Here is a 23,785-nt window from a genome sequence, read left to right as displayed (position 1 = left end):
TTGATTGCTGAAATAGCTGAAAGTATGTTGAAGTTGAATTTCCCCATTCATTTGAATAGGGCAAAATTTTCAGAATAAAGCTGAATAGTTTAAAAAGTATGAAGTTTAGGAAAATTCTGAATAGATATTGTATGGATGCTGACTCAGCATCCATACAATATCTGTTGTGGCCTTCACCGTGACCAGATCTCAAAATCCTCTTGGAGATATTGTTGGACATTCTCTAAAAAAGAAATATGGTTTTATGCTTTCACCAGAGTTTCTAGTAACAAATCAGAAATAGGGCGGCAGCATGTGGAGCATTTTCTTTGTGACTTATTTGTTTTGTGTTTCATGTTCGGCAAAATTTAAATGTGTCTGGCCGTCAGCTTTAGCATAAGCCCACTGATCAATAATAAATTAGGTTAAGTTACATTGTACATTTTTAAATGGTTTATGATTTCCAAGATTCCTCATAAATTCAGTAGAGATTAATCAGGGTCTCAGTCACAACATTGACAGGATTAATGATTAATCTATTGCTTACTGCATGTACTTTGCAAGCCAGTATTACAAAAATACAGTTTGCCTGTTTTCTTTATGATAGTCAGTAAAACAGCACTAATGATAATTTTCAGTTCTGCAAGGCACATTTCCATCGGGATCTCCTAGTCCCACAGCTTGCAATGTTAAAGAGAAACAAAAAGAATATGGTAACTAAGTTCTCAGAGGAACTTGTGGCTTATTACCAAGTCAATTAATAAATGTCACACATCAAATAAATTCATCATCAAATGTGAAAAAAAAAATCACAGTAGATAATTTGGTACTCTGTCTGCAGCACTGGTGCCCAGCTCTACACTGTTGTACTTATCCTTAGTCAACTCCTTCCTGTGTTATTCAAGCTAACTGCTGAAGTAGTCAAACCAGATGAGGATGCGTCAAACCAGATCCACATATGCCTGATTTTCCATGAAGTGATTGACAACAGCTGTTCTGCCCTAGGATATTCTGTCCTCCTACCATTTTGTAAAGATAGAATTGAATGATGGCTTTTCTCTCTCTTCAACAGCATTTTACTTATTAATCACATTCAGAGTATGAACCGTGAAATGAAAGCCATCCTGTTAAACTACTCTGGCCTCGACTAAATAAATGCTCCTCCAAGGGAAATAACTTTTCATGGGATTGGTTTGGTAGCAATATTCTGAGACTATGCAAAATACCTCAAATATGCTGTAAATCAAAAGCAGACATGAACCTAGTAGAGAATTAAACAACCTCCTTCTTTTCCATTGCTTCCAAAGAATTTTAGATTATTGGAGAATATATATATGTATATATAAATATGATGGGGACGCAGATAAGGTTTTCTTCTGCTGACTCTTCCATGAAGGCCTTGTCTGTGCAAGCATCGCTGCACAGTGGAACGGTGCACCACCACTCCTGAGTCTGCTAAATCTTCCTGCAGGTTTTTTGCAGTCAAATGGGGGTTTTGATTTGTCTTTCTGACCAGCATACGAGCAGTTCTGTCCGAGAGTTTTCTTGGTCTTCCAGATCTCATCTTGACCTCCACAGTTCCCCTGATCTGCCATCTCTTAATTACATTTCTTACTGTGGAAACTGCAAGCTGACAACGCTTTGCTATCTTCTTGTAGCCTTCTCCTGCATTGTGGGCATCAATAACTTTCATTTTCAGGGTCTTACACAGCTGCTTAGAGGAACCCATGGTTGCTGGGTGTCCACAAGTGTGTGCACAAGGTTTGAAGAGTCAAAGTATTTGTACAGCTTTGAAATTGGCATTTACCAATGACAGCTGTTGCTGTGCATCAGATCTAACGAGCTGATTAAGGTCTGATACCTTGTGAGAGACTTTGAGACTCTGGAACTCTTAGGGTGCCCAAACTTTTGCACCATGCCATAATCATGTTTTTATTTTTTATTTTTGTTCAATTTATGGCATAAGAAGTAACTATGCATCACTGTTTGCAGAAAATATTGTGCATTTTTTCCATTTCCAAGAGAAACTGTGTTAACATCTGTTCAAATAAAAAATCACCAAAATCTGTTATTTATCAAGGGGTGCCTAAACTTTTGCATAAGACTGTATATATATATATATGTGTGTGTGTGTGTGTGTGTGTGTGTGTGTGGAGTAGTACAGTGGGAGTTACAAATGTTAACTGGCAAAAGTACAGTCTTTCTTTCTATTCTTTCACCCTCTGTTGGCAAATTGATGATGGCAGGCACCTTCAAAGACTCTCCTGCTCCTCTGCCTTCAGAAGATAGGGCCCAAAAGACGAGGCTTCTTCTCACATGAACTCTTCAAAGGCAGGGATCATCTTGGAAGGCAGCACTGCCACTAATGAACCAAAGACGGTGTGTCTCCTGTCTGGACTAATTTATAAACTTCACCTGTACGTAAATAAAAACATTTTAACATTATTCAAGAGGTGAGACTGAAAATAACATGTTTTAACACGAAAGTATCTCGTACCGGGAAATGTTCCCTGTTATAATGAGATATTTAGCTAAATGTTTTTCATGGTGTCAGCCCTACACGGTTGTTGTGCACACTATAAAATATAATCCTGCAGGCATCACTGTTTGGTATGTTAATGTCAGCAGCAACATTTAGCTATTTAGTAGCCCAGTTGTTTTGGGGTGAGCATAGACATGGATTGAAACTGGTGAATGCTATTTAATATTGTTGTGATTGTGCAGAAATAAGATTGTAGCACACACCATGCACCCGTGATAGCATAACCTGCAATCACTAAATATATGGTGAGGTAGTGAAGCACCACTGTGACCTATCCACTGGGGACTGGTCCTTTTGCATTACTTGATAATGAAGATTTTAGGAACTAAGTGTTGCTTTCATTTCAATTTAGTTTGTCACATTAAATGATAATGGTCATGGCAAAATGTATGCATCAGACAGAAGATTTGGTACAGTACGTGCACAATGCAAGAATTATAATTTCCTGAAGATATCTGAGTAACCTGATATCACTATATTCACAGTCAGCAGACCAGACCTAAATTTGAAGCCAAACTCATAACAACTCCAAACACCCACTACTTCCTTAGATATCACATTTTTCATAGCAGTGTAAATACAATAGGTCCCAAGACTGAGCAGTGTTTGGCATCAGCTTTGCCATACAGTATGAAAATGAGTCGGTTGCATCATTTGATTTCTTTAAATGAGCTCAACGAACTGTGAAAAATGTTAATTTTCTTCATGGGGGCTTTTGTGTTCCACATCCCTAAGGAAATGGCAAGAATACATTTGAGAAGCTGGACTAGTTCAAACTTGGTTCAAACTCAGAAGTGATGTCACTTCCTGGGCATGGTAAACAACGTCCTTCTTGTAGCTGAGCTTTGCTTCACTGTACACCTGTAGGTCCAACAGTGAAGTGTTAATTTTGCCTATTAAACACATGGTGCTACTCTGCGACAGCAGGAAGTCCATGATGGATAAAGTGAGAACACAGTGTCAGATAATTATACTGCCTTCTTGGGTTGCGTTATTTGAAGTTAAACATGCAAGTAAAAAAAAAAAAGCCCTAGCAATATCATATGGTATGTCACCATATGTGGTGGTGCATGCAGGTTTATCTGCAGGTTTATAGCATACACCCCAACTGCTGAGTTGTACATGCTATGGGCAGTGTAAAATGGAACCAGATTCAACTAAGATAAGCTAAAAATGTACTGTGATCATCCTATGTTTTTTTTTTTTTTTTTGCTTTGTTTGATCTTTTCTGCTACTCTATACACATGTAATATGGTGAACAGATCTACTAAGGATAACCGACTCATTTTGTGACAAAATATAAAATATTATATACTGTAATCCACCTCCACGGACATTGTAATGCACAAAGTGTTTAAAATGGGATTATGAATTATGGATGCTGATGATCAACTCTGTACCACTTATAATCATCATTATATAACCCCTCAAAGAAAGTGTGATTCTTCTTAGACATTTAGTTCATAGAAACCACATCAGCCCTGTTTGATCTGTCTTCCACTTTATCTGATTTCTCTGTTGGTAAGAGGCTTTAAAGCTATGTGAAACACACTTGAGTGATAATGACACTGCTTCTCACTTCAGTTTCTTTTCTTGTCACAGCCCCTTGTCAAAACTGTCATGCTGTTTTAAACACATATAATACATATTATATCGCTCTTTGCCCTGCAACATTTTGTTTCCTAGTGAGGCATAAACAGGCTTATAGCTCCTCAAGCCAACAAAAAGGGTGAAAGCAAAGAATGCAAAGGGATGAGCAGTTTATTGTTATGCTGAGATGGTGGCCATTATGGTCTTTGTTAATAGTTATTATTTGTTAATAATTTGTGTTTAGGCAAACAAACAAAACTCATGACTGTTATTTGCCATTTATGTATAAACAGACAGTCTAGGCATATAGCAATTCTTGTGCAGCTCTCCTTTGGAGTCAGGTAAGGAGTTCAAAGCAAGGAAGAACACAAAAATAAAAAAAGTTACATAAAGGCAACAAAGCATTAAAACTGCAATACACAAAAATAGAGCAATAGTATTTCCCACAGTGAACATCGCACTTAGTAATTCACATGGTGGAGTTGGATATGTCATTACATTTGGTGAGGTAGTGAGCGGTTATTGCACATATATTCTCACATTTCTCACATTTTTGTATTTGCCATCAGCGTTACTGTGGCAGGGAAAAAGCTGTTGTAAAATCTTGTTCTGTGTTTGATGATACTGTCCGCCCTGCTGTGCCTGAGGTTGTAGGTGCAGTTTTTGTGTCTGAGCAGAGTGAGCTGGTTGGCGTGGACCCTTGATTATGTTTTCTGCCCTTTTATGACAGCGCTGTGTGTACAGTGTGTCCATAGCAGGCAGTTCAGTCCCAGTGATCCTCTCTGCAGTCTTTATGACTCTTTGAAGAGCCTTCCTTTCTGGGTGTTACCATACCAGACTGTGATGCCAGTGGTGAGGATGCTCTCTACCAGTCCCCTATAAGCCTGGGTGAGGGGGCAACAGTTCAGCCCAGCTTTTCTGAGCCACCTGATGAAGTATAGCCGCTGCTGGGCTTTCTTCACTGTGGCAGCTGTGTTCAGTGACCAGCTCAGTTCAGATGTCACCTGCAGGCCCAGGAACTTGTGGCTGTCAGCCCTCTCTACCTCAGTCCCTTTGATGGTCTGAGGCAGCAGAGGGAAGGGGTTCTTCCTGAAATCTATTATTATTTCTTTTGTCTTGTTTATGTTTAGGATGAGGTCATTCTCCTCTCCATAAACAAGAATGTCGTTCACCAGGCTTCTGCAACCTGACTTGTGAGGACCAGTTTTTCTAAGCACTTCATGGCGACTGATGTGAGCTCCACTGGCCTGAAGTCATTCAGAGTGGATGTGTCTGATGTCTTAGGGACCGGTACAATGATGGAGTTTTTGAAAATGCGAGGAACTACTGCTTGGGTTAAAGACAGGTTGATAACAAATAAGAAAGAGTTCATATGATTATTTGCACTATAGGCTTGCTAGCTCCCACATGCAAAAAGAAATATAGCTTAAATTGTTATTATTACTTATTTTTGATATCACCACTGACCAGTTAAGTAAACAAGTTAAAACAAACACAATGGATGTACAGTAGTGTACAAACTAATTTCTTAACAATTTTCAACTTAAATATAATATTAAAAATATATGATAAAAATAAAAAGATTAAAGTCTCAGCGATTTGCAATTACAGGATAACCAACAGGCTTAAAACACCAAACACCATTCAAATGCAAAGGGAAATAGGATAACATTTTATCTTACACCCTGACCTCTACAGAGAACTCTAAAATCAGGCACAGCCAAACTGCATTCTTCCCAAATCCTCATGAAACTGAAACATCCCAGAGTGCCAGTGCTTTCATACCACAAAACAGATGGAAATATGTGTAGGTCATTAGTTTCTTGTGGACAGTTAGTTTCCCTTGATGGAAAAAAGAGGAGGATATCGATGTAGATTTATACCTTTGGGTAACTCGGAGTCAGGCCGTCTTGATGGATGTACAGCTGAAAGTTATTCAGGAAGCCGCTGTAAAGGTCTCAGGTTTGTGCACTTTCAGACTCCTGTCGCTCAGGAGGAGAGTGGGTTCATGCGGTGTGGTCTGTGACAAGACAAGGCACTGATGAAGGAAACAGCAGGGGCCACACACTCTACGTCCCATCTCCATGGTGCAACATATTAAACTCTCATTTATTGAAAAAAGACATTCATCCCTGCTGTTAGTCACAGTAGTGCTACAGCAAGTAGTGGCAGAATGAGAGATGGCCTCTTTTTCTCCTAATCACCTTTCAACATATCTGTTCTCTTCTTTAAGCTCTTTGGCTTCTTCATAAGACAATATATCATACAAGTCTTTCTGGAAGACTTGCCAAACCCAGCAGCAATATACACTATGCTGGGGAGCATTGTGATTCCTTTTTCTTTCTTTCTTTCTTTTTTTGTTTCATATCCAGAATATTTAAATTTATTCCACACATTTCCATTGCTATGTTGATAAAGTCACTATTTTTCATTTCAAATAGGAATTAGAGAGAGAATCCTTTTAACGGGGCAGTCTAAATTCCTACAGTACACTAAGTGGTTTAAAAGCTGTACACGGAGATAAAAAAGTAACTGTCTGGTTAATAGGTGGATTTCGACACGGAAACATCCTAATCTGCTGCTGTAAACAGAAGTGTTCAAGACAGCTTTGTCAAAGGAAGCGCCATCATTTTATGCTGCTGCTTTCATAACTGCTATTGTCCTAAATGCAATTTCTCAGTGTGCAGTCATATTAACAGGAAATACTGTAGGGGAGTGTGAGAGGTCGTTTTATATAGTGTATTCTATTGTAGCAAATTCAAAGTGATAACTGTATTAAACAGTTATTAGGTCTGAAAGGGGTATATCCAAGGCTCATGTCAAGCTTTATTGTTAAATACACCTGAGAGTCACTAGTAAATTCTCAACTGTGATTTTTTTCTAGAGGCAAAAAACACATTATAGCCAGAGCAGTCAGTATTTAGATCATGCTAAAGTGCAACAACATAGTATTATTATAATATTATATATTTTACTGTTTATTGGATTGTTATTACTGACGCATTAATGTGTAATCTGTTGTAGCTGGTTAAAGTAAAGCTTACAGTGCTTTACTCCAAATCATCACATGCAACATCTTAAAATGCAAAGTAACAATAGCTGTAAGATAGTGGAGTAAAAAGTGCAATGCTTCCTTCTCATATACAGTGGAGTAGCAACGTTAAATGTAAATACAAGTACCTAAAATGTTATTATATACATTAAGCATAATTATTTAGACATTTCTACATTTCTAAAATATGCAGAACATGTCTTTATATAGCTGTCACAAAGTGTAGTCAGAAAAAAAATACATATACACATTCATTGCATATCTTAGACTACAGTTTTTTTTTAACTCATGGACATTATCAGATTGTTTCCACTGAACTGCAAAAAAAAGCCCACATAACTTTGTTTTATTAAACAACAACAACACCTTTAATTAAGCCCCATATAACAGCATTAATTCAGCTAAAGTAAAACACCCATCCATCCAAGTTCTCATACGTCCATCGTGTAAACAGCATATGCTGAGCTGTTGGAAGACAAATGTTGTTTCAGCTTTAATCAAGACTGCTATAATGTTCCTGTGAATAAAAAACCTTTTATAAAAATATATTTTAGGTTATAATGTATATAAACTGCACTTTGCACTTGTACAATATAAATGCTGAGGGTCATTTTAAACTGGGTTTAATACAGTAAAGCTATTTGGTTATATACAATAGTAAGAGTTTGGTTTGTGGGCTTTGAGATTACAGTTGCAGCATAAATATGCACATAAAAAGACCCCCATAATAAAATAAACAAACAAACAATAGCAACAACAAGCAAAAAAGTGCATCTGACAAACAACAGAGACTGATCTTAGAGTATCTTATCTCTCCTCATGCAGGCTGAAACCTGCATGAATATTGCTAATTCTGCAGAAGAAAGTAGAACCAGTATTTTAAGGTCTTGAGCCAACTGAGTGAAACGTTTTCCACAACATGACTGAAAACTTTGCAGAAACCATTCAGAAACAAATGTTTGTGCAAGATAAACAGGCACAATAGTCAAGTTCAACAATAGCAATTTCCTCACTGTGCCAAACCACTACTTCTGTGTAATCAGGAGGAAAATGGAGTGATCATAGAAAAAAAATCTAAATGGCAACAAAAAGACAGAGGAACAAAACTGTCAGAAAGAGAAAACGATTTGAAAACACATTTCAAATAATGCAAAACTTCACAAATCATTGTAAAACCAAAAATCAGCTGTAAACAAATTTCCTTTTCTCACTATGTCACATTATATTTATGTATCAGCATGTTACAGTATAAAAGAAGAGTAGTAGGAATACTTCTGAGACACTATTGTAAAAAATGAAATCTAATTTCAACATTTTCTTGAATCAAAGCCCAGTATAATCGGTATTCCAGGCTACAATAGTTCTGTGCTATTGCCTTGTCTTAACTCATCCACCTTATTCACGGCAGCTTTGGGTGACAAACCCAAACAGAGCATAACACACTGTGGAGTATTGGAGGAAGAGAGATCAGTGTCCAGGGAATGAAAGCAGTTTGCTTCAGATGCGCTCATATCAATGAACTGTGATCTCTTAAAGATGCCAGGGGCCCCACTGGACACAGTTTCAATGTGTGAAATTTTAGAGGAAAACTGAGCCTGATGGCAGATGTGCTACAGGCCAGTCACGATTTCAAGGTTTACATTTTTTTCTGATGTTATGGAAATTACATAGATTATGTGAACCTTAGTCATGTCCAGTTCTGAATGCATTATACTGTATATCTACACAATGAATTTTCACCTGTTTGCCAAGTACATAATAAGCTAACTGTGGGTTGAGTAAACAACTATTTTTATCTTGCTGCCTTTGGCGTCTGTATGAGACACATAGGGTTTTCAACAGAGTATCCACTCACGGCAGTATTTGATGCCCAGAGCAAGAGGTCATAGTATATGAAAGGAGAGTGTCCACTTTAGGGGGTGGCTGGGGTGGATGGTGGGTCAAACAAAGTCAAACTTTACCAGAGTCTGCCTCCACTGTGTAATGAAGTAGTTTTTAATCAGCGACTGTTTGAACCCAAACCACAATATTTTCTTAAACCAAACTACGTAGTTTTTGTGCCTAAACCTAGCATTGTATTTCTGGCAATGTTAATCCACTGACACAAGTGAGTTAATGGTGTTCTGTAATGAAAATCTGGAGAGTCTTATATGGACGTCAAGGACATCCTTTAGCATCAGTATGAGATGAAAAAGGTACTTGACAAAACATCAGTATTTGATGAACTGGGAATGAGACAGCTGATATTGGCTTATTTAAGATACCACTATATTCTATATGTCAACCACACAACTTATGCACAGGACACAACTGTTAGTAAACTGAGATCAGTCTCCTCTGTGATCTAGATGAGTACTAGTCAGGTAGTGCAACCACATGTTTAGACCTGTGCGCTTCATACATTATAATCCTTGTTATAATAGGAAAAGCTACAGTGTTTCATTTGTGAGACATCATGCTTATATCCTGACACCATTCTGTTGTGGGTATTCAAACACAATCTGCATTTTCCTGGCTCATCCTCCCACTCTGTGCATATCATAGTGTTTAGATTGCATTCAATTATATTTCTAAGGTCTCGATGACAACATTTGGCTATTTTTAAACAAGAACAATGCTTCATAGTGACTATGGTGTTACTTTAAAAAGTCAATAATTTGTCTGTTTCCTCTCTTTAATAGAAAAAAGGAAATGTTGTTATACCTGCTGATCTAATGGCCTCGATATTTTACAGCCACATACCGTCATCCTGTTTCAGTGCACAGCTGCAAGTAGCTTGTGTCAAATAGTTTGTGTTAAGTTAATTTTGTGGAATAGCAAATGTGTTGTTATTGAGGCCCATGTAGAAATAAATCATTTTTATAGTACATTGGTGTTGTGACTCTGCCTTGAGAGCTCAGCAAAAATCACATTACCAATTATTGTAGCTGCCTGACAAGTTGCCACATGAGGGTTAAGCCTTTATTATAATGCAGGTTCATTTTTTAGACAAAACATTCTTGAGCAACAACTAGAGGCAGGGCCAACTATTTATACAATGGTTATTATCTATTAAGACCCACATCAACAGCAGCAAAATTTAAGCAACAGCTATAAAAACCTTTGCAACTTTACCGTGCTGGCTGGATTTGTTGGACACCGAACTGATGGAATCTGAAGCAGGAGCATATTGTTTCACACAGCCTCTGAACCACTGACTGCTCTGATGTGGCTTTTTGTATAAAGGAATTAATTAAAGCCCACTCTTGAGTTTTTTTCTCTTCTATTACATTATTATAAAAGTCTACAGTTTAAATAATTTTAATCTTTTTGACTTCAAATACTGCCTCATATGTGGTCCAGTGTTTGACTTTACTTGAGTGCCACGGTGCATATTTACACTGTTCATTGTATCGTGTTGACTGAAGGGTATAACAGGACAGTTTGCATGTATTGTAAGCACTGATGTGTCTCAGTTTTGAAAACCAACAAGCAGAACAAGGAAAAACATTGACACTAATTATTGATTGTACAGTTATTGTTGTTTGGATCTTGATGCCTTTCAGACTTGTCCATATATTTTCATAAACTGTCATCCATCTCTGAGTCTTTAGAAGCTCTGTCACTGAAAGGCAATTGTCAGAGCAATATATGCATTCTGCTCAGCCTGTTTCAGATTTCATTTAGACAGATTTTATGTGAATTTATACCAAAGAGAGAGAGAGAGAAGCTTAGTGAGAAACTCAAAAGCAGAAACAATAAAATATTTTATAAGCCTGAATGAAATACAAGACTAGATCATAGCCTGTAGAGTCCCTTTTCTACCGCCTGGTACTAGCTCAGCTCGACTCTACTCACCTCTCATTTTTGGTGCCAGGTGGTTTGTTTTCCACTGCAGATAGTTTCCCCGCAGGTTGTCATGAAATTGCCGTGAAATCACCTTCCCACGGTGACAGGACAGGCTCAAAGCTGTTACAATGTTCATCCTAGGACTGTTATTATGCCATTTTATTAAGTTCAGATAGTTTTTCTGGTGAGAAGATAACCATCTAATTTTCAAATATGTGGTCAAGCTATCAATTACAAATTTGTTCCGATGTTTCTGGAGATGTGCTGACCATTAGCAAGCCAGCTAGGTAGCTACTTAGCAGACATACCTCTAGCCATTGTGCTCGTATTATCACATTCAGTCATCTATGGGCTATGTGATAAGATGTATGATGTGATGGTTCATGTAATAAAATGGTTATATTGGATAGTCACAGCTTTGATTAATTGGGACTTTTGGATAGATTTTACTTCAAGTATCAGGTGGGCAATGCTCTTAAATAAGAGATGCAGTTGATGTCTTCAAATAAAACCACATATGTGTTTGTACCAGCTTCCAATAGAGTCACAAAACTAATTACAGTGTAAAGTGGTCTTCTGTGTGAAGGCTAAACTAAGGATCATTTGATATTACATAACATTACACTTGAAGACGACATGTGAATGAAACCGTTTAACAGTCAAGAAGGTGTATGGTGAGAGAGGTGCTCCTTCTGTGCTTGTGGGTAGAGAAGTGAGCATACAGGGAGAGAAAGACCCAGTGAATATGGTTGTGTGCATCCAGGTCTGTAATGACCACTCAGCTCCAGCTTGCGGGTACATGGATGAGTGCGTTATTCTAATAATAGTATAGGGACTTTTTTTTGGATGATTATGGATCCCATTCTCTTTTGTGGAATAGGAGTGTGATTATTGGAGGACTATGTGTTCAGATGCGGGTCAGACAGCACTTTGTACACTGCTACATTGTGGCTGTTTGGGTCACTTTGTGTGGGTCAGGCATCATAAAACGTGTGGTGTGTATAGAGAATGTCATCACACCATGTTGAATTTTGGGGCTGGGGTGCCATTTTGGGAGGAGGCGCTGTATCTGCCAGCATACATTCTTGTTTTGTTTGGCTAAACAGTTGCATCATTCAGTTAGATCTCATTTTTCTAACTGTGGTAACTCAGAATGGAAAGCCTTAGCTGGCTGTAGTGACCTGTAGCTAACTTGTAGCAGGGCTAATGAGAACAACAGACTGAAAAATGACTCTGCACCCTCAACTCAGCTCCTTTCAGCTCTTGTTGCTATGTAATGGGTGAATGAGGCTCAAATTTAAACTGCTAAATCTCTTCAGTTTTTACTTCTGCATCTCATCCTGATACAGCGAGTTCACCGGTCTATGTGGGGGAAGCGGCAATGGGGGGTGTGGGGTGCTGTGTGCACATTTGCATATATTTTAATATTCATAGCTCCTGGAATGCACAATGAGGGGCAATGTTGAGGCATATTACAGAAGTTCACTGAACATTTTTTGAGGAAAAACTATATTAGACTATGTATTGTTTATAGCAGAGTATTTTTATATGCAAATATAAACATTAAATGTATATGGCTGGATGTTTGAATCACGGTGCCTGCAGTCCACACGTCGAAGTATCCTTGGGCAAGACACTGAACCCCCAAGTTGCCCCCGATGGATAGAGCCATCGGTTGAGTTGGCGCCGCAGATGGCTGCCTCGGTTCTGTACCAGAAACAAATTCCTCGTGTGTGTAACATGCTTGGCCAAATAAAGGTGATTATCCTTATCCTTATATAGAGAGGACAGATTACAGTATATGATGTCTTAGTGCTGTACAATTGAGACAGATGAATTGTCTACAAGATAGTGTTGATGTAGATGCAATGACAAATAAAACAAGAGGCAAACAACACAAATAAGAGACAAAAATAAATAGATACATTTAAAAAGCCAAATGACAGCAGTACATGCTGTATTTTATATGCAATTCTTGTCATTCAGTGACTTTTGTATTTCAAACTGAAATTTGATGTACTGTGGATGCAGGTCATAGCCACTAATAAAAAAGCATTTGAGTCTTTGTTTCCAGTCACTTAGGGTTCCTGCAGAATAGCATTTAGCATCTCTGACACCGGTGCTTTTCCTGGAAATGCACGCACACAAACAACCACACAGAACCTCAACTGCATGCTGCTTCAAATAGTCATCCATCAGCAGCCTGCAAGGTGACAAATGAATACTGTCACTTAGCTAAACACCGACTTGCACTTTTATTACAGTTATGTACTGCTGTTCAATGTTTTTGTGCAGAATGCTCAAAATAACACACCCTAAATAACACATATTTTTCTTTCTCATAAAATACCATAACCTTCCACAGACTTCTCACACACCAAACAAGAAAGATAAATATAAAATGTGCCCTAAACTACATGAAGAATGGATTCATTTTAACTAGTGATATGAATTTGTATCCCTTGCATCTCAGTGTGAACGCTGTAACAATAGAAGACATTTGACTAGATAGAGAAGTGGTTAAAACCTGTAACCTTGTGCCCTTCATGCCGCCCAGTTTTTGTATGTCTATCTGAGGGCCATTAGGGGAGAGACTGAGAGAGCGAGTGTCACTCTGCATTAGTCCACCGGTCTGATCGTCCATGTCATTCTGTCTGATAGCATACAGTGTTATATTATAACCCACTGCGCCAAAGCTTAAATCACATAGACTGCACCAGGCATTATCACCCCTGCTCCGATCCTAATCACACTAATGCATTCCTTTATGCAAAGGCTAGGACATTATGTCTGTGAGAATATCAGAACTGTGTTGGCACACAAGGATCCTTGTAAATCACAATATCTGCAGGTGGCCTGCGTTGCTTATGTCCAGCAGCAGCAACAGCACAAACCATAGTTCGGGAAATTACAATTTATTGTGAATTCAGCAGAAAAATGCAGGTTGCAAAAGGTCCAGATCCTGACTGACCAAGAGAGGACCGATATGAGAATATATGAATTTAATGTAATAGGTGTCACAGTAGCCATGATTATTGGTGTTTATTTGTGTTGGTGTCTCCGTAGAGGGTGTGGGGACACACATGTGATGAATGTGTAATATCTGAGCAATCACCCACACACGACTCTTGAACCTTCTGGAGCTGTATAATTCTAATAAAGTACATTGTATATATTGCATATTGAAGGTTTTGGTGCACCCTGTCAAACTTTTGGTTCTTCACTATAAATTTGGAATTAACAGTGATAACGGTGGCAAATTTACCAGTCAAAATTCTTAGTATTTTTTATAGAATGGGTCCTTGATTTCAGATATGGGCAGACAAAAGCAGGTTTCTCATATTTAGCTCCTGACCATTGATTTTGTTGGTTAAACTAGCTACTGTCACTATTAGGATGTAACAGCTCTTGCACTACTGTTAGCATCATGAGTTGGTTGAAAATATTGTCTCTGGTTGAACATTTAGTGTTTTTAGATTATTTGTTTAAAAATTAAAAACCAGTCAAGTGGTTTTAAATATGTACTTGATGGCTTTTAGGGGTTTTTCAGGATTTACTTGCATGTAAAATCCAATCCATAAATCCAACAGAGCAGATTAGAGCGGCGAAGGTTAGCCTAAACTCTGATACAGCAGCATCAAGGACACGCTCCCATAAATAGGGTAAATAAAACAGATGTCAGTCTTGTGAAAACAACTTTTGTGAATCCAAACTGTTACCTGAAAAAAATGAAGCATGAAATAGCCTTGGCCTTGGAACTAATGCTGGTTTATTTCAGTATTTATTAAGCTATTTACAGTAGCTGGACGTGTTAATGTTAGCAGCTTATAAGTGAAAAAAAGCACCATTACCTTGCACAAAAATCTTTTTTCATGTAATTGGATTTTAATAATGATATTTAATTTGAAAAACATATATACATTTGACTAACATTATCATGCTTCCTCCCTCTACTAGTGTGTCAACAGTCAACAGTTTGGCATGCCGCCACTACTTCCTGTGAAGTTCTTCTAAGTGATGATCTATTTGTGAGATATGTCTCCACAGTGATTTGTGGGGGGGTGGGGGTTCCTCTTACAGAAGAAATTATTTAATTAGCTTGCCCTTTCCAGGGATCTTAACCTTTTTAAATGTCAGGTGAAGAGATTTTAAAATAAGTGTGCCACATTCTCAGAAGATTCCTCTTTTAGGGGGGCTCATCATGACCTATAGAAGTATGGCAAAAAGAAGATCTGACAGTGATAAATCATACAGCTCAGGGCAATTTGTTATAGTTCAGATATGTTCCTGGAAACCCCTTTTAAGGCAGAACTCCCACTAAGATAGACTGACCTGTCTGTGGGCTTGCATAACAACCACTTGCCCAAACATTTGAAGAATTTAAAGAACTTGGCATATTAGGTTTGTGCTCACTATGGTGCATTTCTTTCCTACATAGCATCAAGCAAAAATCTGTATTTACTAGCTGGGCAGTATAAAGTACAACTATTCCCCTCAGTGACAGGGCCATTTATTTGCTCTGAGGCAGATCAATCCTACTCTATCTTTCCAGGATTTCCTCTACCTTTGTTGTCACCACTATAGCTGTCTTTAGTAATCATCAGCTTTCATGTCAAATAAATGAGCTTTTCTATCGCCAGCGTTGCCATGGCTCCCCTACCGCTTAAAATAAATGGAAATAAATGAGGGTCATTTTGCAAGGACATAAGTACATGTAGATTAAACATGGCCGACCAATAAAGGCTTCTGTCAAAGTGAATTCGATCACATGGATGACATACTTAGTGCCCTTTACCTCTAGAAGAAAAATGGAAAATATGTAAAAGTGTAATGACTCTAAGAGGAATATGGCGTTTAGGAAAAGTGATGTGAGAAATGTGATAAACTGCAGCATGCCAAAGAAATAATGTCAGAGCACCCAATGTTAAAAATAAGTGAGAAATTCTTTTTTTTTGTGTGCAAGCAGTCTTCATATTTTGATTTCAGTTTTGTTTCAGTGAAACAGCTCAATGTTGCAAGTAGAAAAAAAACAGACAAACCACGGCAGGCACTCCCAACATGACAGCTCTATAGTCATCGATTAAACAGCAAGCAGTGTTCTTAATCTTTATGAACACTTGAGGTGACTAAAGTGTTTATAACCCCACCCCACGCCCACCCCCAGCTGTACTCCAGTGCAGTGCAGCCCAGCATAACATGACAGTGTATGTGAATACTGCATAATCCTACCTATCACCCATCTCTTTACATGCAGCCTCAATGCAAAAAATGAATTATTACTAATGACAAACCTTTGTTAAAATGTATCTTATGAATTTTGAGGCCACATTTCTAGTATTTGTTGCATTTGAATTGGTTGTCACAGTCTTGTTTATTTTTCCTTTTACATTATTTTATCTTGTATGAGTCACAGATGATGGAAGACTTTCTGAGATGATTCCAGCTCAGACTCGGCTACAGAGTCACACAAATGTGCATGTTTTTTGAAGGTCTTGTTCAAAAACAGGTCAGGTGGTGTTTATAGGCTGATGGTGGCCTTGATGTCCTAGTACGATTCTAGCACTAGTTGTTCGCTGAACTGAACAAACACTGCAGCCTTTCTGCACTCCCCTGCCACCCACTACTGTCATAAGAATATGAACATTGATAAAACTTATATTAGACCAAGCATTTCGAGGTATTTTTTTCTCAGGTTATTTGTATTTGGAAAATGCTTTATTCTCATTCTCACAGTGTAGACAAGCTACCTGCTCTTGGCTTTGTCAAGCACTCGTTAGCATCATCCATGAGAAATGTTGCAGATTGTTTGGCTCTGTTCAATCGGGCAAAAAGTAAAAGCAGCTTCAGTTCAACTTGTGCCGCTGAACTATTCTGTTGAGAGCATTGCATTAGCCTGATTACAGTTTTATCTGTCAAATGAATGCACAGAAATAGCTGACATAACATTGTGTTCCAAATCCAATTTCGTACTGATTGACAGCGCGAAATTCACTGAGCCTATGTTGGGGCTTCCTGCATTATTAGAGCATATTGCAGTGATATTAGCATTGGCAGGAGGAGGGCATTTGCTGGGAGTAATTAGTTAAGCTCCTCTGACTTTGTAAATTTAATTGCAGGTACAGTAGAACTGACTAACAATGGGATAACTGAAGCGTTACAATCTGTGAGGGACTAACAAACAGCAGGAGCCTCCCTCTTGACAAACAACACACACACCAGCACAGACACTCACTGACATACATGCACACTTAAATAAAGCACAGGCCCGCATCAACTCGTGACCTCTTGATTCTTTAATTCCATAATAACATGCAATATTCATATTCCCACCAACTGAAGGTTTTTTTAAATAAATGTATAGATATGAAGTGCGTTATTAAGAAGTATGGCACAGACTATGTACAGTATGTTTGTCATTTATCATGTGGTGCTGTTCCTATGACATGCTTGACTGTGAATGCTACATTTGTGCATCCTCATATATTGGAAATAAAGGAATGCTATTAGGTTGAATGTGCCAGAAAACCTGCATGTCTGTTGTATGAAGACATATTTCTTTGCTATACCAGTATGTCTGTGGTTGTCATTATTTGCCACATTTCAGAACATGTACCTTTAGCACTGCTCATCTTGTTTGCTGCCCAGCCTACACTATCCTTATGTAACAGTGCTGTTAAATTGCCCTAAACTGTAATATTTACTCACAGAGTATATCTGTCATATATTATGATATAAGATTGAACTCACCTTAAGTTAGCAGATTTATCTTAACACCCATTTTAGCTGGAGCATCAATCACAGGACCAGTGCCGGTAATGTGATACAGTGGACCCTGGTAATTATTTAAAAAGATCACTGACTATTAATGGTATTTTTCTTCACCTTTTGCATTATCTGTAGCAACCAGTTTGTTTTCCTCTCAATTAGGCATGCAGGCAGTGAGCAACAACCATCTCCTATTACTGGGATATGGCAACAGAGGCCATGGGGGAAGGGAAAATAACAGCCTGCTGTTGTTACCACTGCTGCGACTGAGGGATTGTTTTGAGCATTTTCTTGGCTGCATTTCATTTCTTTATTCTCTTCACCGTTACTTGCCTTCACTATTAAACCTCTGTCACTCCCTTTTGGAGATCTAAATGGACTGGGTCACTGAAACCTAACCTGAGTCAAAGCCATGATGTGCTAGCTGCTGTTTTTAGTTTATCTGGTCTTTCTTTCTTTCTTTCTTTCTTTCTTACTTCCTTCTTCTTTTTAGCTTTTGTTGAGGACTTTAAGCAGAAAAAGTCTGGAATATAGTAAAGACTTTATGTATAGACTGGTGGCATCTGACATTTTGCTTATTTTGCTTTAGCCCTTGCTATTATTCTTAATGACTTAGTGATTACACAATTAGAAAGTCAAAAAATCAGGGACACGTGTATTAAATGATTAAACAGTGAAGCCTTTAGAGAAGCACAAATACCTCTTAAAATGCAAATATTAGCTTCTAAGGATACCAGTCTGAGCTTCTAAAAATGCCAATTTTAGCCATAGGTTATAAATTTAAAATGTATAATTTGCTTCTAAAATCTCTAGTTTTACTTTTTATAAATGAGAATCAATCTCTTCTGATTTGAGGTATTGCTGACTTTAATTTTTTTTTTACAACATTAGAAATTAAATGTATTGTATTGTATGATATGATGTGGCATTCTTTAGTGGTTTTTTGTAGCCCTAACTGTCACTGCTCATTAAGGCATAGATCCCATATAAACTTCTGTATGCCCACATGTACTGTATGTATCCATCCTGTAGCATGATTAACCAGAAAAGCCCTATGATTTACTGTGTGTACACAGGCATACAGTATGTGCATAAACATGTTTGTCTGGTGCATATTTGTGTTGGAAGTGGAGGGTATCCTTCTGCCTTGGATGTGGCTCAAACCTCACGGTGAAGATGTCTTCCTGCCACACTGCACTGACTGCTGCGGTCCCATGGTTCTGACTGTGCAGAGCCTGAGGCAAGAGAGTGAAGTGTGTCAGCCTGTGCAGCTGATAACACTGCCTCTGTCACACTCAGGCCAAAGAGTATTTGCCGGGACACAGCACTGAGTGGCATTCAAATAGTGAAATTGTGGTAGGCACCTTTTCCTCATCCCTTGAACTGTGTCATGTCCTTTATCTTGTGCCTCATGATGCGTTTTCATTTTCCTCATGGGGAGCTCACAGCGATTTTTCATCAGAATGTTCTTCCACTTGGCATTCACCAAGTTTATTTTTTTATGTTTTTTACCAAATGTGATTTCCACATTGTAAAGTGATGGCACAGAATGTTTTCTTCATCTAAAGTTGTTGTTTCTTTATATCTGTATGACACTTTACCACAATGGCAAGTGATTCTCTATCTCCTTAGGCCGTTGCCTTCTCACAGTGTGTTTCATGGCATGAGGCACTGACAGAATAAAGAAGCGCTCCTTGAGAGCAGAGTCTCTTATCAGCCTCCAACATCTGGCCAAGACTGATGGGCTCTTGGAATAGCTCTTCAAAAATCATTGAGTTTGAGCTGCATAATGCTTGTTTAACTGCATCCTTCCTATACTAATTCACCCCCTTTCATTATGTGTCTTTCATCAGAGGAATCCATTTCTATGATTACTAAATTTAGTTCCTCCGCACAGCAGGACTGAAGCGAGGTAGTACACTAAATGATAGGAAAAACTGAGTTTGAAAGGTGAGTCAAGGCATATGAGAGCAAAGGAAATGAAATATGATGGGCCCAGTCAGAATCATACATTACAAGCCAGAAAACACATTGAATTTTCAAGCAGTTAGGAGTTTAAATGTTTGACATGAAAAGCAATTTTCTCTGATAGGCACACATTTTTTGCAGAAAATGAGTCTCGCTGTATTGGAATCATCTCTGTTGATTTAAAACGTATGGCCTTGATGCATTGCAGCTCATTAGATTAACGCTCTGGGGTAATATGTGACAGATTCAAGAATTTATCCAAACACCTGGCTTTGTGTCTGCAAGTCAATGGATGCCAAACCTCTGATCACACACGAGGAGGGTGTGAGCAGATGTGTCATACTGAGCCAGTTTTGTTCTTGTCACAACAGTATGGCATGAGCAGGATGGGCCAATCAATTATGTTCTGCTTTCTCTTAATCACAGACGAATTATTTGGTAATATAATGAACAAAATAGCTTTATTGTATAATAGGAACCTTGTGGTCAGATGCTTTCTTCACAGCTATATTCCCCTACAGCCCCCATCCTTTTTGTCCCATCCATAAAGACCAAATCCCTGTGTACAGAGAAACCCAGTGCGCTAACCTCCACTGTGAGGAGGGTGCAGACAGCCAGGTGCTGCCTCCGATACTCTTAGAGTCAGCAGCTGCTTCTTTTCACCTGACAGCGAGGAGCTTTACTAGAAGGGTGAAGCACATGCAGAGGTTCAAACAGTCTTCTGCAGATATTACCCCGACTCGGCACAGTTATCCTGACCAAACAGTAGGCGTCACCAGTGCTGCTGCATGTAACTGTGTCAACTGGGTTTTACACAACTGGAAATACTGGATTAAACCTGAAAAGCGCAGTAGTGGGCAAGTATTATATCATTAAATGTAGGTGATACCAAGGATTTGCAACACTTTAGAATGCTCCCCTTAAAATGTTTTGCTTTAATACATTTAGAAAAACTCAAACATTTTGAGCCCGAATTGGCGTTTCATTTGGTCCAGAGGTACTGTATATCAGTCAGGTTAGGCATTTGGAAGATGTGCGTGTTTTACACACTGATTACATGAACTACCTCAACTGCCATTGTGAAGCCGAGGTGTCACACAATGAGTCAGAGTTTTTGCTGCTTTTGTTTACTTCTAAAAGCAACTAAAACTTTCAAAATAAAAGGAAAAATACAATTTGGTTATAATTATATTGATTTATTATGTCCTTCTGCCTTTATTCGACTGCCAGACAGTCAAAAAACACAGAAACCAGGAAACAAGGAAATGAACTGTGGGCACTGGGGTAAATATGTAGGCACTGTAGCATTAGGCTAGACATTCCTTCACTTTAAAGGATCACAATTCATGCTGATACATAGACCAGCATTAGCTTATTACTAACATACTGATATTTTCCTATATGTAAATATCAATAATATAAAGTAGGTAGTTTAGAAGCAGTAATAAGATTTTTATGCCTCCACACCAGTGATAGCCATGGCCAGAGGCATTATGTTTTCAGGTTCTTCTTCTCTAAGTACATCCATACACCCATACGGCCCATTCTGGTGAACACAATATGTCAGAAACGGTTTGGGGGGATTTCAACAAATTTGGCACAGATGCCCATTTTGACGCAAGGGTGAACTGATTATATTTTGATGGTCAAAGGTCAAGGTCAGTGATCTCATGTCAGTCCATTCTCATGAATTTGACTAGCTGGTGGAGGCATACAACTGTCAAGCACTTATTCTAGTTTCACTTGTAAAATGTCCTGCTCAGGGCATACTATGGTTATAGTTCTTTAAATATTGAAGCAAATTCTACAAAAGCTAAGAATAGAGCAATTAGAAAACATATGAGAAAGTAGAATTAAAAAAGTTAAGAACAAGACTATAGGTGATCACACTGAATGAAGTAATCATATTGTGATCAAGTTTGTGTTGTGTCAGGAACTTTCTGTCACCATAAGAAAAAGGAAACGTGTTATGGACACAATAACAGAATAATTATCCAGTATTCATGAGCAAATTAAATGTAAAACTAAATATGCACTTGGTCTCTAGATTCCCATACAGGTAGAGATTGTCGCTTAAATAAATCTTAATGTCTCTAACTTATTTGTTCTCTAATCCTTAGAGTCAAAGAGGAGAAGCGGGGAGCAAATGACTAACTCTTGCTGGTGAGACTTGCAATGCTCCAAGCTATAGCCTGTGAATCATCATCATCATCATCATGAGATTAAAAGCAAAGTTTTTGCAACTTTGTTTCATTTTTTTTCTTTTCGCCTGCTTGAGTAACATTCCTGTGAGGGTTTCCAAATCCAAAATAACATACCATATAATTATTTGTTTTTATGTAGATCCTATTTGTGATTTTTTAAATACTTGTGATAAAGTATAATTCCTACACAGGCAGAGCCTAGAGGAATAATGCAACATGACCAGAATGTCCTAACTATAGTACAGTCATCACCATTTAATGTCGGTTATTTCAAGGCCTTTTCTCAATAATCTGGGCTTCCATGGTAGCAAATAATGTTCTCCTTTTCTTTTTTTATGGGTTGTATTTGAAATGATGCATGAATAGCTAATTTCACACTAAGAACCAGCATGCAGTGTAAATGACCAATTAAACATCCCCTTTGGTTTCCTTTCCATTAATTGTTTTACACAGCATTTTAGGAAACCAACATCACAGGTACAGTATGCTGTAATGAGAGTTTGTGGAAATGGCAGACCAGAGATGTCAGCAGCTCACAGGTTAACATTAGTCATCAAGGTTAGGCAACTGGAGTCCTATGAATTTGACACAGAGGCTGCAGAGACCAGCGATGTCATCCCAGAGTCATCCAGAGACCCAGCGGGTTGTGAGAATAGACATCAACTCTAACCCCTTTTGGGAAGGAAATCTCCCCCTCTGATGACTATGATATCACACCATTGACTGGGAAAGAATAACAGCACAGCTTAACTCATCACGTCTTCTGACAATATTTAGGTGTGGAATATACACGTGAGCACAGGCAAATGCAGCTATGTACTGCTCTTTTACTGTATTGTCTATTTGTTAGTGAAGCTCAATCAGCTGCATCATAGTAGCACAGCCTTAACCACTGGCTCTTACAGTATACAGAAATGATCACCCAGTCATATTTCTCTCAGAATAGGTTTCACAATGTCACTGCATGTCTTCTAAAACATGACACTCCATCTGTCCTATGTTAAAAGCAAATTAGTCCATAGCAGTATCAATAACCAAAGCCCTGGCCATTTGTTAAGCAATTAAAAACTCAGTTTTCAAAGCGATTTGCTTAGGGTGATAAATGTGCTCGTAATCCCTTAAATGGTGTCTCTTAGGCGGAATCACAAGGGTGATGGATGTTTCATTAGGGACAGAGTCCAACTTAAAGTAAATAAAATTAAATACAGCTTGTACTCAAAGATATCAGTCAATTAAGAAAGCTAAATGTGTTTCATACTTTCCAGAGAGGTGAACGAGAAAAAAACAAGGAGCCAAATGTTTCTTTCAGGCTTTTTTGATCATTTGACCACAGACAGCTCTTTTGGCTTAGTGCACATCCCCTCGCCCTCAGGCGCGCGTTTGTTTGTGTGCCTGTGTCTGAATGTCCAGTCATTACAGTATGTTCTAACTTTAACTATTCATAATCTTTAAAAGTCCATTGTTTACTCAGTTAATAGAAAAGTTTTCTCAACTGATGACCCGGACACTCCTGAACACAAACTTTTCAGACACGTTTCCACTGAGGGAAATAACCGCAGTTCGCATGTCCGCCTCATTTTGTGGAAGCGCAGCCTTTCCGTTCATTCTTGGAATATGCGGCAGCTGCCTCATCTGGAAGTGGTCAGGCTGTTCAGAATCACTCGCCACTGGAGATTGCAGTGTTTCTGTTCGGACAATATACTGACAAGTGCAGCGCTTATCCCAAGCTGTAGTATTAGCGAGCCGAGGCTTTTTCATTTAACATCATATCAAGTTTGACCAACACTGGCCCGTGACGGGTCCCATCGGAGCTCAAATCAGCTCCTTCACCACACCGGCCCACCCCTCCTCCCTCTC

This window comes from Monopterus albus, unplaced genomic scaffold, assembly GCF_001952655.1.
Source record: "Monopterus albus unplaced genomic scaffold, M_albus_1.0 scaffold148.1, whole genome shotgun sequence".
NCBI classification, from domain to species: domain Eukaryota; kingdom Metazoa; phylum Chordata; class Actinopteri; order Synbranchiformes; family Synbranchidae; genus Monopterus; species Monopterus albus.
The sequence above is the reverse complement of the archived record's forward strand: the minus strand, read 5'-3'. Positions refer to the sequence as shown.